General features: G+C 47.3%; 1 protein-coding gene across 4 annotated transcripts in view; it reads right to left on the bottom strand.

The window, feature by feature from the left end:
* INF2 (inverted formin 2) overlaps positions 1-11,336 on the bottom strand; it is a 42,672-nt gene extending 31,336 nt beyond the window's left edge. For 2 of the 4 annotated variants that reach the window (XM_054634581.2, XM_054634582.2), the window contains exon 1: positions 11,111-11,309. The gene's annotated coding sequence lies outside the window, so the exon portion shown is untranslated. Of the gene's footprint in view, positions 1-11,110 lie in introns of all 4 variants that reach the window. The other 2 variants (XM_054634583.2, XM_054634580.2) reach the window with 2 other exon arrangements.
* Positions 11,337-14,901: the final 3,565 nt, after the last annotated feature.

Genomic DNA, 14,901 nt, shown 5'->3' with positions numbered 1-14,901 from the left:
GATCCCTCTCTTCCCCAGCCAGCTCCTTTTCTCCTTCTCTCATCAAGCAACCTTCAGTCAACACACTGTAAATCCCCAAAGAGTATTTTTATAATTCACACACTCTAAGAAAGTTCAACAGGATGTCAGTGTCTGATAGTATGCAAATACCACTCTCCAGAAAGGTGCAAGGAAGTGACTTTTCTGTAGCCTCCAGGGAAGGCATTTGCATGGCATTTGTCACCCTCATTCACCCTGTGCTGGTGGCTGGCTGCTGTCACTCCCCGTGGGCTGGCAAGGTGGGAGCCTTGCCCCCACTCCATGTCTGTGTCCCAATATGAGAAAGAACTCCTGGCATGGGGTGACTCAAAGCAGGGAAATGACCAAAGTAGGGCAATGATCTGTCAAAGGAAAGGAAAAACAATGAGAAGGAAAAAGAGGATGCAGAATGGTCAGGGGGTGGGATGGAGAGCACGGCTGTGGGTGGGGAGAGCCCCTTGCCTCTTGCATAAGCTGAGCTGGGTTTTCTGCCTTTGTGGCACCAGAGCTTTAAACAGTGCAAGGCCTCAGGGGTGTTTGCAATGCTAGAAGAACCAGGGCAGCTTAAAATATTGAGGATGTCTCCGACCCTAGGAGAGGGGCCACACAGCAAAGGCTGGGAGCTCAGACAGTGTCCCCTGGACAGGGGCTCAGTGAAAAGAATTCTGCTCCCATTGGGCACCACTAAGGTCCTGCTGAACTTCAGCCCAGCTTTTATCGGCTGAGCGGGCTCTGAAGACATTAAAAGCTTTTTTTTTACAGAAAACATCTCTGTGCCTTTCTGGCTGATATTTAATGTGAAAGCTAGTTTGTGAGCCACAGCTGCAAAATGCATCCACTCAGCCTCTTGGGAGGTGTTAACTGAAACCCAGTCATTATTAAATTGTGAATATTTCAACATGGCCCATTTCAGCATAAGCCTCCTGCCTGGCTCAGGGGTAGCAGTTAGGCTTCAAATGCTTATTTCTTACTCTGTGAGGTTCTACCCTGAACTGAACCTCCCAGATCAAAAGCTGGAACCCACATCAAGAGTCTTCCTGCCTTAGGTGGGAAACTCAAGCTTTATGTACATGAGCACGACTCCACCAGTATCAGAAATACACTGATCTGTCTGCCCCTTGGTCCAAATTCAGTTGGCCTTTAAGAACCCTAACTGCCCACTTGCTTTTTAACTAAAACAGTTTCACCATAACAATGCAATGTCCAAGGAAATGACCCTGCATAATTCCCCATCCTGCCATAGGAAACACTCTGGGGGTGTGGCCATACAATCCAAGACTATTGTTAATTCAGGATGGGTTTTACAGCAGCAAATGAATGTCCCTTTACATTTCATGCAGTCCTGAAGTGTAATCCCCAAGGCCTCAAAAGATTAGTCACTAATCTGGTTCTTGGGAGCAGGACCAGGCTCACAGCCGGTTTTAGGGGAAAAAATAAAATTTAAGAGAAAAAATAATCCTGCAAAGAAAGGATTGTGATGGTGCAAATTCCTGTCCTTGGAAGCCATGGAAGCAATGTAAAAGGTTATCATCCAGGGTCCATCGGGTTTCATCTGAAGCTTGGATCCAAGAAATTACAGAAATGTTTCTACTTTAAGAAAGGTTCCATCATTTCCGACACAAAAAAACCCCACCCAACAAAACCCCACAAAAAAAACCCAAAAAACCCAAAAGCAAAGAAAGCAGAAGTGGAGAAATTGGGCTGAAAAGCAGGAAAACCACTCTGAGGCTGCACTGTTCCTCTGCAGGCCACATGGACATGAACTTCCAAGTTTCTCAGAGAGAGGGCCAAATGGTTTTCCCCCAGCAAATCAGCCCAATTTTACCCCAATTTTCTAGCAGATGATTTGGTGGTCCTCTGAATAGTAACTACACCAAAATCAAACAGATTACATCAAGAACTAAGAGTTTAGTTCCATGCTAGGTCAAGTAGAGCAGAGACCCTTTACTTTTTGAGTATCACTCTGCTGCCTCAGAATCACAGAGCAATAGCTTGACTGCCCACATGGCCTGCCCACAAAATGCAGGAATCCAATTAAACAGACATAAATACAACCCATTTGCCTTTAGGAATTAGATTATTCCTAATTACAGCAATCAGTGTCTTCTCACTGCTCTACGTTTCTGTGACTAATTTATTCCCATGCCAGTGTCTTTTCAAGGAAGTCATGTCAAGGGTTTTGGAAAGGGAACGCCCAGCTCATTTTGGGCTGGCAGGGAGACCTGTGCCAGCCAGAGGTCTGCTGCAATGGCTGTTTCTAGGTGATCCTGCCTAAAATACCTTGTATCACTCCCTTCTAATCACTAAACATCAGCACAGATGGTATTCAAGAATCCAAGGTGCAATATTCACCTCTGCATCTCTGCGATGGGTTTGTTGGGTACTCTGGCACCCATGGGGCCAGTCATAACAAATACGTGTCTACAGGGGGAAAATTAGAGAAATAAACTTGGATTATTCAATTTCTCTGTTCATCTGAGAACTGAACTCTGAGTTAGGTAAGCAGAAGGACCACTGCTGAAATGGCACTCAAGGGGAATTAGGCATAGATGAAGACATACAAATTTAGGGAGAGAGCAAAGTAAAATTTAAGGGAAGAGTTAAATCCTCCCCCTGCCCACAAGGTTTCTGGCCTCAGCAACATGACCTTATACACTGGGGGCAGCAGGAGATGCCAGAAGAGCTACTGGGATGTAAATGGGGTGAACTAATGATGACCTTCCCAGGTATTGGGACAGCACAGTGACAGCAGCCAGTTTGCTCCCTTGTGGGGAGCAGAGACATCTGAGCATCCTCAGGAAACCACAGGAGCAAGACAGGACTGCAGAGCTGACTGCTGCTGGCTCTTACTGAATTTCTCTACTCTCCTTGAAGACTGACATCCCTCCAGCTCTCTTGCCACAGACCAGCTCTCTGATTGCTTTGGGGCTGAATGCATTCACTTTGGAGGATGTTAAAAGGAGGGAGAAAAAAGCCTTCTGAAGTAGTCTATATCTGATGAATACTTCAGATAACAAAAATAAAAGATTCTGCTACTGCCAGTAGCACATTTCCGGGAACTTTGTATCTAATAGGGTTGATCTGCTTAAAACATCCTTAACATTTGCTCTGCAGTTATTTTGGTAGAAAGCTTCTGCAAGAAGGAAACATGGGGAGGGTGTTTGGGGAGGGTGCTTCCACCTGAGGAGATTTAACCATGAACTGTCAGGAACCCGGAGTTTAATTTGGAAAGGTGTTTGACAAAAATCTCTGCCAAAACCCCAAACTGCACCAGCAGTTCTGCCCAGAGCACAGAGCCATGTACAAGTTTCTAAAGGATGTATGTGCTGCTAAGCACAGCTAAGAAGCCTAATATTTATTGTTTATTTTTCCTGCATACATATAGTGCACCTGTGCCAAGGCTGCAGGGGAACTGCTTAGGCACTGCCAGGATGAAGGGTGCCACGGCAGCTGGACTCTGCTCCCTGGTACACATGCTGCTGCTGCAGCAGCAAAAAGATGTAATTACAGAAAAAAGACCTTCTGAGCCCTGCCCCAGAGGGAGAGAGGCAGCAGGTCCTGCCCAGGGTTTAGCTGTATCCTTCCAGCACAAGCACAAACCCTGCACAAGGCTGAAGATCTTCAGGCAGGCAGTAGCTCTTCCCTAAAAACCAGTTTGATGCTGGAGGTCCACAGAGGAAAGGGTTGAGGGCATCACTAAGCCAAAGAGCTACCCAGACCCATATTTACAGACATCCCTTCTGAACAGAGCTACCAAGACACCAGAATGGTGCAGAAGGGGGAAGTGTTTTTCCAGCTGTTCTCCAAACAGGTTGCAAATGTGATTCCCTTCTACCGAGATCAGCTTTTCCATTCAGCTGCTGCTGAATCACAGGGGCTGGTATCTCATCTGCTGAACAGCCCAAATGCAAACATCCTGAGTGTTTTTGTTCAGATAAGGCTGACCACAGCCAGGATTCCTAATGCACGTATTGCACACATTAAAGAGACCAGCCCCAGATACTGCCAGGTACTTTGCTGCTCGCTCGTGTGAATGTGAACATTACCAAGCCTAATGAGAGAACCTGCTCAGCTGCTAATTCAAGAAGTTAAGCATTTGAGCTGTTTAAAATAAATGCTTGAAGAAGGCTGGCTTAGCATGATTTCAACATTAATCCACTCCAAAGATGCCTTTAGAGTATTTTCTCTACTGCTGGGTAAAAAAGTTTGAGGAGCATATTTTGTAACACAGTAATCCTAAAACATTAATGGGTTTAACCTTTCATTTTGCTACAGTACTCATTCCAGCTGTTTTGAGAGGACCTAAAATTGTCCCCCTAGATACTGACTTTCCAGTTCCAACCCAGTCTTTGTATTAATGTGAAAAGATTTTAGTATGGCCCAGCCAACTGGGGATCATGGGAAAGGTCTCATGCTTGGTCAAAATGACCTTGCTATACTAGCAGGATATCTAATGATTATAATTTTTACCTTTTTCAGTTGTTCCTTATCACTTTAGATACTGTTTTGTTCTTTGCAAAGAAATCAGTTGTTCAATCATATCCTCAGGTTTGCATAGTCCAAAGAGTTCCAGTGCTTTATGCCAGCTGAACATGTGGCTGTCATTAATCTTCAAGAGGAAAATCACTATACTTGTCTGATAAGTTAATATTCAGTGAATATTAGGATATAATTTTATAAGTGATTCATCTCTTCACATATGGCTTGCTTTCTTACACGTGTTATCAGAACAGGGGTTTGGGAATTACAGGCTTGTAAATCAATTTAGCTTTGTGTTAGTCCTTTCCCTTCCTTTTTAGATAAATAGAGGCCTTATTTAAGGCTTGGTAATGTTTGCAGAGGTTCAGTCCATTTCCAGTAATGGAAACAACAAAACCCAAAATTTATCCCCAGGCTTATAAAAGAAGCTTCAGGACTGGGTAAATATAAAATAACTCATGAATATTGGACAGCTTGTTCTGAAATGGGAAACTACAGCCCATCAGTGCATAAACAAGTGAGCACAGCCAGGCAGGCTTGGAAAGCAGCCTTCCAAGGGAAAAATGGAGCAGCTCAGCCAGTTTTCAGATGAGAGCTACTCAGGGAGCCTGCTGCCACATAGGCATGACACAAACCAGAAAGGAAGCAAGTTATAAAATGTATCAGGGAATAAAAACATTTGTTCCCCAGTTCACTTTCATGGCAGGCTCACATTTGCACCATTTGTCATATAAGTCAAGAAGAAGACACATTCATAAATACTTTCTAAATAGCAGAGCCCACTGCTGACATGACAGGTAAATATTGCATTCTTACAATTTCTTACTGTAAGAAGTGTGAACTTTTCTGCTCTGCCTCAGAGCAGATTTGCTTCACTGCATTGTGCACACAGTTGAAAGTTAAGCCGACCAATTCTAAAGGATTTATCTTTTTTTTTCCTCTTTTCTAAATAGCAGAAGTAATTAATCTGCTTCAGAGAATGAATCAGCCTTTTCTGAGCTAGAAACACACAGAGGAGATTGTGGCTGTTTCTGGGGCAGGAGGGAGGCTTACTCACACAGCTGATGCAGCCACCCAGGGTGTACAGCTGTGGGCTGCGAGGGGGGCAAAACCCCAGAGCTGCACCCCAGAACCCCCCAGAGCCACCCTGTGCCCCCAGGGGACCTGGTGGGACAGAGGGAACGGGCTCAGCACTGCAGTGCTGATGGAAGAGAGGAGCCAGTGCACAGGGAATGGCCCAGGGAGGGCTCTGTGGCTCTGCCTCTCCTCCTGCAGCCCTGGGTGGCACATCCAGCCCCTGAGGGCTGCACCCACTCCTGGGAGTAAATCCTTTGGCAGCAGGGGCCATCCTCTTATTTAGGTGAAGTACCTTGATCTGGGCCAGATGGTGGGATGAGTTGATTTGCACAGTCTGACTTGGTAGGCTGTGGGAAGAAAAGCACTGCTCACAAAAAGCTGCTGCCCTGTACTATGGGAACTTCTGTTTCCAACTGGGGCCTCTGTCAGAAAATAAAGCTAATGCTTAGCTCACTGCTTCCAGCCCATGCTCAGCAATGACTTAACAGAAAAGCAGGACAAATAAAGAGCAGACAGCTCCCAGAAAGGGGAAGCCAGCAGAACAGAAGCAGCACGGAGATAGCTGCCTCATTAAAAATAATGCAACTTAACCCACAGAGCCAGTGTAACAGTTATGCCTTTGCTGCATTGGCAAAAGCAGAGCTGCTCACCAAAATTATAAATAAATAAATCAATCAAGATGATGCCAACCTCATTCATTGATCTGGAGAGAGGAAGGGGCTCTGCTGCTGCTGCTTGCCTCCCTTTATCCCCTCTGGCTGTGCCTCCTGCAAGTGAAGGGCTGGCCTTGCAGTCCCCAGTGGGGCTGGAATGTCCCTCCCTCTGGGGAATACAGGGAAGGGGTAGGACAGGTGGCCATGGCTCCCTGAGCAGAGCAAACAGGAGTGGAGCTCATTGGACCTCTGCAATGCCAAAATCACCAATATTTTCCATTTTAAAGTACAACTAAATATAGAGGTTTTATGGTTGCAGGATGCCTCCTTTCCCACACTTTCCTGGAGTGATCTCCAAATTCCTCTGCTGTCCTTGCTTGTTAAAATGTGACTCAGCTTTCCCATCTGGAAAAGTGGAGACCCACATAGTTCCAAGGTGGCCAGCTGCCACCAGTGATGTCCTGTGTTAGCATTAGCCATCAGCTTGGGAGCAGCAGAGCCAACAAAGGCTTTGCAAGCTGGGTTTGGGGTGAAACCAGTGTCAGAGAGTCTGTAGGTACCCTGTGGGCAGCAATGCAAAGCTGAAACTCTCAGCACCAAGGAGTGACTGAGGACACCTGCTCACAGACTCCAATGGAACAGCAGTGCAAAGAGCAAACCCCTTCTCTGGCCTCTAACAGTCCACAAAATTAATACTGTTCACACCTCAGCTGAATAATGATCCTGGTAAAAATAACAAGTGGAAGTCATTTCCAAGTAGCACCACCTGGTGATAATTACTCCAACCATGCCAAGTTCAACAGCAGGCCTTACCAAGTACAGCATTTGGCAGCTCTGCATTTGTCTGTTCTTGTGATACTGGACAAAGTGCTGGAGCAATGTCCCTTCTGAAGTGAGCTGCTTCTTTTGTGGTCATTAAACATTTTGGAATCAGCTGAGTGACTCCAGTGCTGGAATGAGGACTTCATCCATTGTCTCTCAGTCTTTTCTGGCTTTGTCTGGTGTCCTTTATCAGCTCAGATGGTTTTTCAGAGACCTTGAAATACACCATTAAATGCTACAGAGCTTTTTGCAAACACTACTGCTTGCTTAAGAGTCTCATTGATCTGTGGCTCCAGCATTCCCAGCACTTTGAAATGTCAGCTCAGGTATTAAAATAGTAGAAATAGCTGAATCCATGAACAACATGTGTTCATTACATCAAACAGAAAACCCACCATGCTGTTAGATGCTCTCCTGATGCTTCCTGCAGATGTGAAAGGCTGGCTGACAAAGCAGCAACAAATGTTCATCTGCCACATTACACAATCACTAACTTTTAATTTTGGGCACTCCCGTAGATGCCAGGCAATGACTCAGGGCCTCATGCTTGAACCCCACACCCTATTTTCTTCTGTATTCAGTTTCATAAAATCACCTCATCTACCACTGACATTATCTGGTAGCAATCATAAAGCTTGGCTGTTGCTCATTATTATTCTTTTCCTAGGAAAAAGGAGCCAGAGGATACTTGCCCTTGACAAGGAATCTGAAGGCACTGTAAAGTCACCCAAATGCTTTCTTTAAGCATTTCCAATTTGTGCTTCACTCCAGCCCTTAAAGCATGCCTGCAGAACTGGAACCTCTGGAATGGTATGACAACCCCACACCAGACCTGTGAGCATGAAGCTACCCTTCTTTAGAAGGCGGCAGTCAAAACTCAGAATTTGATGTGACTTGTTGCCTTCCCTAAATTTGTTCTTAGCATTTTGGTTGGCAGCACTGGACTGGAGAAATCTCAGTAAAATTAAAATACAGATTATTTGCTCACTTGGTGCTCTCAGTGCTTTTTCTGGCCATTGGGAGATGAAGGCAGCCTGTGCAAGACCAAGCTCATGAACACTGCATGATAAACTGCTCACAGGCAATGCTGAGAAACACTGGAATAAACTTCAGCTTGGTGGATAATGCCAAAGGGATTATAATATTTTAGTAGTCATGCACTGAACACGAGGGGTATCATGCTGCAGTCTACCTTCTGCAAAATATTTAGGTATTTTTCACCTGATTATATAAAAAGCAATGTACAATGTTAATGAACGGAGCAGGGATAACTCCTTATGTTTATCTGAACCTACCAATTGCAGCATTTTGGACTGAGCAGAGCTGGATTTGTTCAGTGTCACTGTGTGACCCCACGACCTGACTTTGTTGGTTCAGTGGTATTTTCTCTGAATCATTATTGATAGACCTTACTGCAAATATTAAGAGCAAGGATATTCAAGTGGGAGCTTAACCTGAGCTCAGATATGAGCACTGAGCTTGTCTGAAGTTCCTTCAGCTGTTTCAGCTTGATGAATGTTGTTCACTGCCCAACCTGCAGCATTGTGCTGCTCTCCACTGCTGAATTTCACCCATCTTCTACTCACAGCTGGCTGCAGCTACAATGGTGGGATTAAACATCCTCATCAACAGAATAATCACTGCAGAAAAACCCCACATGTAATAACTGATGCCATGGAAGTAAATCGGGTGGGAAGAAGGACAAAATGCAATTTAGCTTGCTTTGGTAAGAAAAATTTTCTGCTCAGCTACTCTGGGAAAACTATTCAGCATACCTGGCACACAAGACAGGGATAAAGTTCAGCTTACAACACATTTGAAGCCATTTGCTGTGCAGTCCAGTGAAATCAGAAGTTTGCAAATGAAAGATAAAAATTTGTAATAAACAGGGTACAGACCTAGAAGAATCAGACAGAAAATGAAATGGAAGGGGTCAGTCTGAGTCTAGCAGGGGTCACTACTGCAAGTGAGGGAGACTCCATCCTACTTAACTTCTCCCTTCATCACAGAGCAAGTGGGAGAAAGCCGAGGGAACTTTCTGAACTAGCACAGAACATGGGGATATGCAATAAAAATGGGATTAACAGAATGACTGGAATACGATGAGAGCTGACAGCAGAAAACAAAAGTCAGATGGACACCTGGAGAGGAAAATCCCAGCTTCCCACCCCCCACCACAGGACAGGAGGAACCTGAGGAGGAGGTTAATTGCAGCACCTACCTGGTGAGGGATTTATTTCTAGGTGAGGTGTCAAAACATGAGAGGCACAGGACAGACCTCTGAGCCCTGCAGCTCTGCTCATCCACAGGGAACTCGGAGATTAGGAAGCCCAGCTCACAACTGCCAGGGATCAGCAGACGCTGGAGCCTGCTTCATGAAAGCAGACAGCAAGTTGGAGCTTGTTTGGCATTGCACAGTAAAGAGAAAAGAATGCAACTCCTATTTCTGCACTGATAAGAGAAAAGCACCAGGCAGGGAGAACGAAGCAGTCACAGTGCAAATACAAAGTAAGAGAAAGCCATATATTGGAGAAAGGGTTATAATATCAGTTCTATTAAGGTGTGAAATTTCCTTTTCCCAGAAGGCTGGCAATAAATGAATTACAGTCGTGTGCAAGAAGGCATAATATCATTCTGTGTTTAGATTTGCTGACCTGCCAGGTCTCTTCCTGTCCTACATTTAGATTATCTTTTATACAATGGGTCTTGTACACTGCTTGCATTTTTTCAGCAATATTTTTGGATGACAGCCTAGAATGGGATTATTAACTTATAACAGGACAACAAAAAAAATCTCATATCCTCACAGATTCTTGCAATCCCTTCCCCCCAGCCCTCTGGTTTTGGCAGCCTCTGTTTAGTGGAAAAATGAGCTTAAGTGGATGGAAGAGAAACGAGATTAGTGGCCAGACAGCCCAAATTCTGAGCAAGTTCAGTAGGACGATGGCAACCTTACTGTAACTCTGCTGACTCCAACTTTCCTTTTCAACTAACTCAAGCCAGAAGTTTCCTTGCAGTCTACCAGGGAGCCTGAGGTGTTTTGCACTGTTTACCTGGAGAAATTCTTCAGTCTTAAGAATCCAAAAAAAGAATGTACAGTTCACAGTGCTGATCTGGTACAGGGAGGGACAACCACGAGCACCGTTTTGGGGTATTTTTTCTAAAATCAGTATGTCTGAGCACTCCTTCCCCGCCCACGAGCTCTGGAATTCAGCTCTGTATACCGATGTTGCAAGAAGCCATTTAATCACTGCAGAGTTATTGAGCAAAAGGGAGGATGAGGCTGGAGAGAACTATGTGGGAAAACCGGGCAGGACTTGGGAGACCTTGTCTGAAAACCACTGGATAACAGAACAGAATCCGTCAAAATAAAAGCCTGAAAGTGGCCCGGCGCAGACGCAGGCACGCCATCCATCCACTCTGTGCTGGGAGATGCTCTGCCAGCCCCAGGCACAGCAGGACCACATCCCGCTGCCATCACGCCTGCAACCCCGCACCACGTTGCACCTACACGTGCAATCGGGACCACATCGCACCCGTACCCCGTGTGGCTGCACCTGCCATCCGAGGGACACCCAGCAGCGACAATGCCAACACCCGAGCCCTTGCACGGTGTGTCTGCGGCTGCAGTGGGACCCGCTCCCACCTGTGTGCTCCACTCTCGCACCTGCAATCCGGACTCCATCCCGCCTATGAATACCCCGCGCTGTTGCATCCGCAGCCCGGACCGGCTCCCGCCTCTCCCGTGTACCCTCAGAGCGGCACCGGGGCCCGTCCCAGCGATGCTGCCGCACCTGCAGCCCGAACTGGGTCCCACCTACACCTCCCTGCCGCTGTCGCGCCTCCATCCCCCTGCGCTCAGCATCCCTCACCCGGTGTGAGGGTGCAGCTCCGGCCCGCTGAGCTCCTTGCTCCGCGGACACCGGCCGGTCCCAGCGGCCGGCAGCGGGGCACAGGGGGGATGCCCAGCCCCGGGAGGGGGTTTAGCCCAACTTCTCCCGACCCAAAGGACCCCGCTCCCGCGGAGCTCCCGCGGAGCCCCCGGCGGAGCTCGGCCTTACCGCGGCGGCTTTCCTGCGGCGGGGACGCACCGACCCCTCACGGCCCCCGGCCCTGCTGCGGGCAGCGCCCCTCACGGCAGCCCCTCCGCCCGCAGCCGCCGGGCTCTGCCCGCCCGCGGGAGCCGCGCCCGGTTCCGGGGCGGGGCGCGGGCGGGGCGGGGGGTCCGGACCGGGCCCGCCGGGGAAGTTTGTCTCCTGCCGGGCGGGGGTTCCGCCGCGCCGCCCCAGAGCTCTGTTCTGCTGCGTGGATTCCCTCAGCAGCCCCGCTGCCTGTCCTGGTCTCGCCCTGGCGGATTATCCCCGGGGGAAGAGCTCCCCGCGGAGCCAGTGCTGCGTCCCGCTCGCTGCAGAGGCTGCTGCCCGTCCCGGTGGGCTCCCCAGTGTGTGCCCGTTCCTCCCGTGTCCCGTGGGCATCCTGGAGCCGAGCGCTGCCCCGCAGCCGTCTGGCAGCCTGAGCGGCCCCGGTGTGAGGGTGCAGCCCCCGCCCGGCCCGGGGACCCTCGCAGTCCGGCCCTGGGGTTTGGATCGGCGGCCCGGGGCTGGGAGATCAGAGGGGAATCAGGAAAGCTGGGGACGGGCTGCCCAGGCGGTCAGAGAGCCAAGGGATCCTGCACTCTCCTCTAGGGACCCGGCACCCTGGTCTCTGCAATGTTAGCGCTTCACTTTTAACACAGAATCATGGCATCAATCGGGTTGGAAATTACCTTTAAGATCATCGAGTCCAAGCGTTAACCCATCATTGCCAAGCCCACCACTAAACCACATCCCCGAGTGCCACATCGACATGTCTTTTAAATACCTCCAGGGATAGTGACTCAACCGGTTCCCGGGATAGCCTATTACAACCTGTGAATCTTGTACTTTGCACTGGGCTAGGAAAGCTAGTATTTGAGCATTTTGCACAGATTTTTAGTGTATCACCATGTAAACATCCAGTCAGATACAGCCTAAAACTAAAGTCAGTACAAGTTTAACATCTCATGGTGCTTCAGATGGGCACAGTGGGCCACCCAATCCAGTAGAAGAGAAGGAATGCCTTTTCCATTAGTAAAACACATCAGCTCCAGAGATAAGCAATGAAACAATGGAGTTAAACTAAATATTGACAGCCAAGTGGAGAGAATTTGGTGGAAAAGTGACCCCCTTCGTGGGTCAGAAGTGCTGTGTCCTATAGGCATGAGTCAGTTCTGATTTCAGGCAGAGCCACTCAGCTTTGCCATCCAGAGAAAACGTGGCAGGGAAAATCATGGAGGGAGGAAATAACTGATGAAGTGTTTTGCAAAGGGCTGCTGCAAGCTGCTGAGAGCCGAGCTGAGACCACTGAGTATGATTACAGGTGACTGGAGGATAGTTACAGGGTGAGAACACAGGGCTGAGTACTTCTGAGACTTCAAATTGGAAAACGAGACCTGAGCTTTCACTGTTTGCTCATAAAACACTCTGTTTTTAGTGGAAGAGCAGACAAATGGAAAAAGACTGCCTCTCTCAGAGATGGCAGTTAACCAGAGTGGCTCATCGCTTCTTCTTTTGCCCAAAACAAATGTTTCTAATTGGTATCTTATGCAATACATACTTAGCTTTACAAATCTACACAGTGGGAAAAATGGATGTGTCCGCTGCAGTCTTTCTCTAAAGGGTATAAAACTGGTTTTGAAAGAACTATTTGTTTTTTAGAAAGTATTAATTGTCTTTGCCTGCTGCTGCTGTTCTTGCTTTAGCCCTTTTTCCATTCTCTGAAAGTGTTTGCTGCTTTGCTGCTTTGCTGCTTTGCTATATGAAGAAGAACAGGGAACCCAAATCTTTCCTGCTTGAGAGCATTTTTCTTCTTCTTTGTGTTTGTCTGCTGCCTTTGTATTCTGGAGTAGCCCTGCCATATGGAAGTCAGACAGGTAGGACACCTTGATATGTCCCGTGGGGCTTCCCCTCCTGCTGCCTCATTCCTATGCTCATTTCAGGCATTTTCAGCATCAGGTTTGTGGCCTCTATCCCTCATGGTGACTGTGAGTGTTGGGGCAGTTGGGCTGTAGATCCTTTAACCCACTTTCCTCTTATGTCTACAGGAGCATGGGGCAGCAGGGAGTGTGACCATGGGGCAGCTGGGTCACACACAGGAGATCTGCAGCTCACAGAGACCTGGTGCTCAGGGCAGATGAGAGACAGGGAGAGGAGCAAGGGAACTCCTCCTCCTCCATGTTTCACTGCTTTATTCCTTCTTACTCTAGTGCTTGGTACTTGTCTGTCCTGCTTGGTTGTAGAAGGACAGTATACACTGCTGTAAAAATTGCTTATGGAGGATGAATTATAACTGCTGGGCCATAAGGGCTCTCATCATGTAGGAATGAGGGGCAAAGCTCAGAAAAGACAAGGCAAAGAGGAAAAATGAAACTCTGTGTAAATGCCCCTCATTTTCACCCAGATCCCTTTTGACCAAAGCAGATATGACTGTGGGGGTGAGCAGTGAACACACAAGTGCTCCTTTGTTGGGATACAGCCACGCTGTGCATCCATGTCCAGAGCTGGGTGCACACGTGCTGTGGCTGAGGGGGTGCAGTAGCTGGTTTGCTTCCCCAGACCTATATCTGCAGAGTGCTTTGCACTTTGGAACCTTGCACCCACAAAAATCAGGCTGAACTCTCCCTGGGCTCTCCATCTGCCTGCCTGGAAGGGCTGTGATCACTGAATTTGTTGATGGTCTGAATTGCCATTTCTATTTGGTGCAATCACTGCCAATTATGTCAGAAATGTGTACATAGAACTCTACCACATGGATCAAATTCTTCTTTGGTTACACCATGAGCCACTATTTGCTCTTTTAACCTCCAGCTGGCCATTTTTTTTCTTTGGTTTGGGCAAAAGAGCTGATAGCAAATTCATTTTTATTCAACAGCATCCCCGTGCTTGGCTGCTCAGTCCCACAGTGAAAGGGCTGGAAAGAAATACAACAGCAGCTGGAAGATGGGACTTTGAAGCTCAGGGGAATTGTTGCCCTGGCTGGATTGAGGTCCTAAAAAGCAACTTTTTCAGTGGAGCAAGCTACTTCCAAATCATTCTTACCTTGTATTGCTTTGTGTTCTCACTACCTACACTAATATGAAATAGAATAGAAGAGAATAGGAAAATTTCAGTTTGAAGGGACCTACAATGACCATCTAATCTAAATGCCAAAAATATGAATCAAAGTTTTTTTTCTTCTGATCTCTTTTTTTTTTTCTTGCTGTCCACAGACCTCTGTCAGGTTCCTGATATTTTACCTGCAGTTGTGCCCTGCTCTTCAGAAGGGCTGAAACATTTATTTGGTGTTTTTGACATGAAGGCAGGGCTGCAGTAGAGCTCAGGAATGTAGAGACGTGAGTGTTTGTGCAGACATTCCTTTTCCTTCTTAGCAGCAGGGTTTTAGACAGAGATCTGCCATGCTGAGAATGTCATTTCTGCACAGCTGCAGGAATTGTTGTCCCAAGGTCTGATGACGAGAGTTGGTTTTGTGTTTGTCCCTGTTCAGATTAAAGTGGGACTCATTTCCAGTGGTGGTGAAGGTTAAGAGCATGTACTGCACAGAAGGATTCCTGATCTTTTGTTTCTTTACTTAAGCCCTTTGCAATGCTTACAGCGAAGGTCAGAGCACAGAAGAAAAGTGCTTTTTTTGGTTTTGAGTCGCAAAGCAGTTGTCAGAGTTGAATTTTCCTGAGGGAGAGGCCCCAAGAGAGTTGAGAACCTTAAAGATAAAGATATTATCTATAATACCAAGTGCAAAATAATCTTTGTGTTTTAGTGTTCCCTGAACCACAGGAGAT

Source organism: Agelaius phoeniceus, chromosome 6, assembly GCF_051311805.1.
Source record: "Agelaius phoeniceus isolate bAgePho1 chromosome 6, bAgePho1.hap1, whole genome shotgun sequence".
Taxonomy (NCBI): domain Eukaryota; kingdom Metazoa; phylum Chordata; class Aves; order Passeriformes; family Icteridae; genus Agelaius; species Agelaius phoeniceus.
The sequence above is the reverse complement of the archived record's forward strand: the minus strand, read 5'-3'. Positions and strand labels throughout refer to the sequence as shown.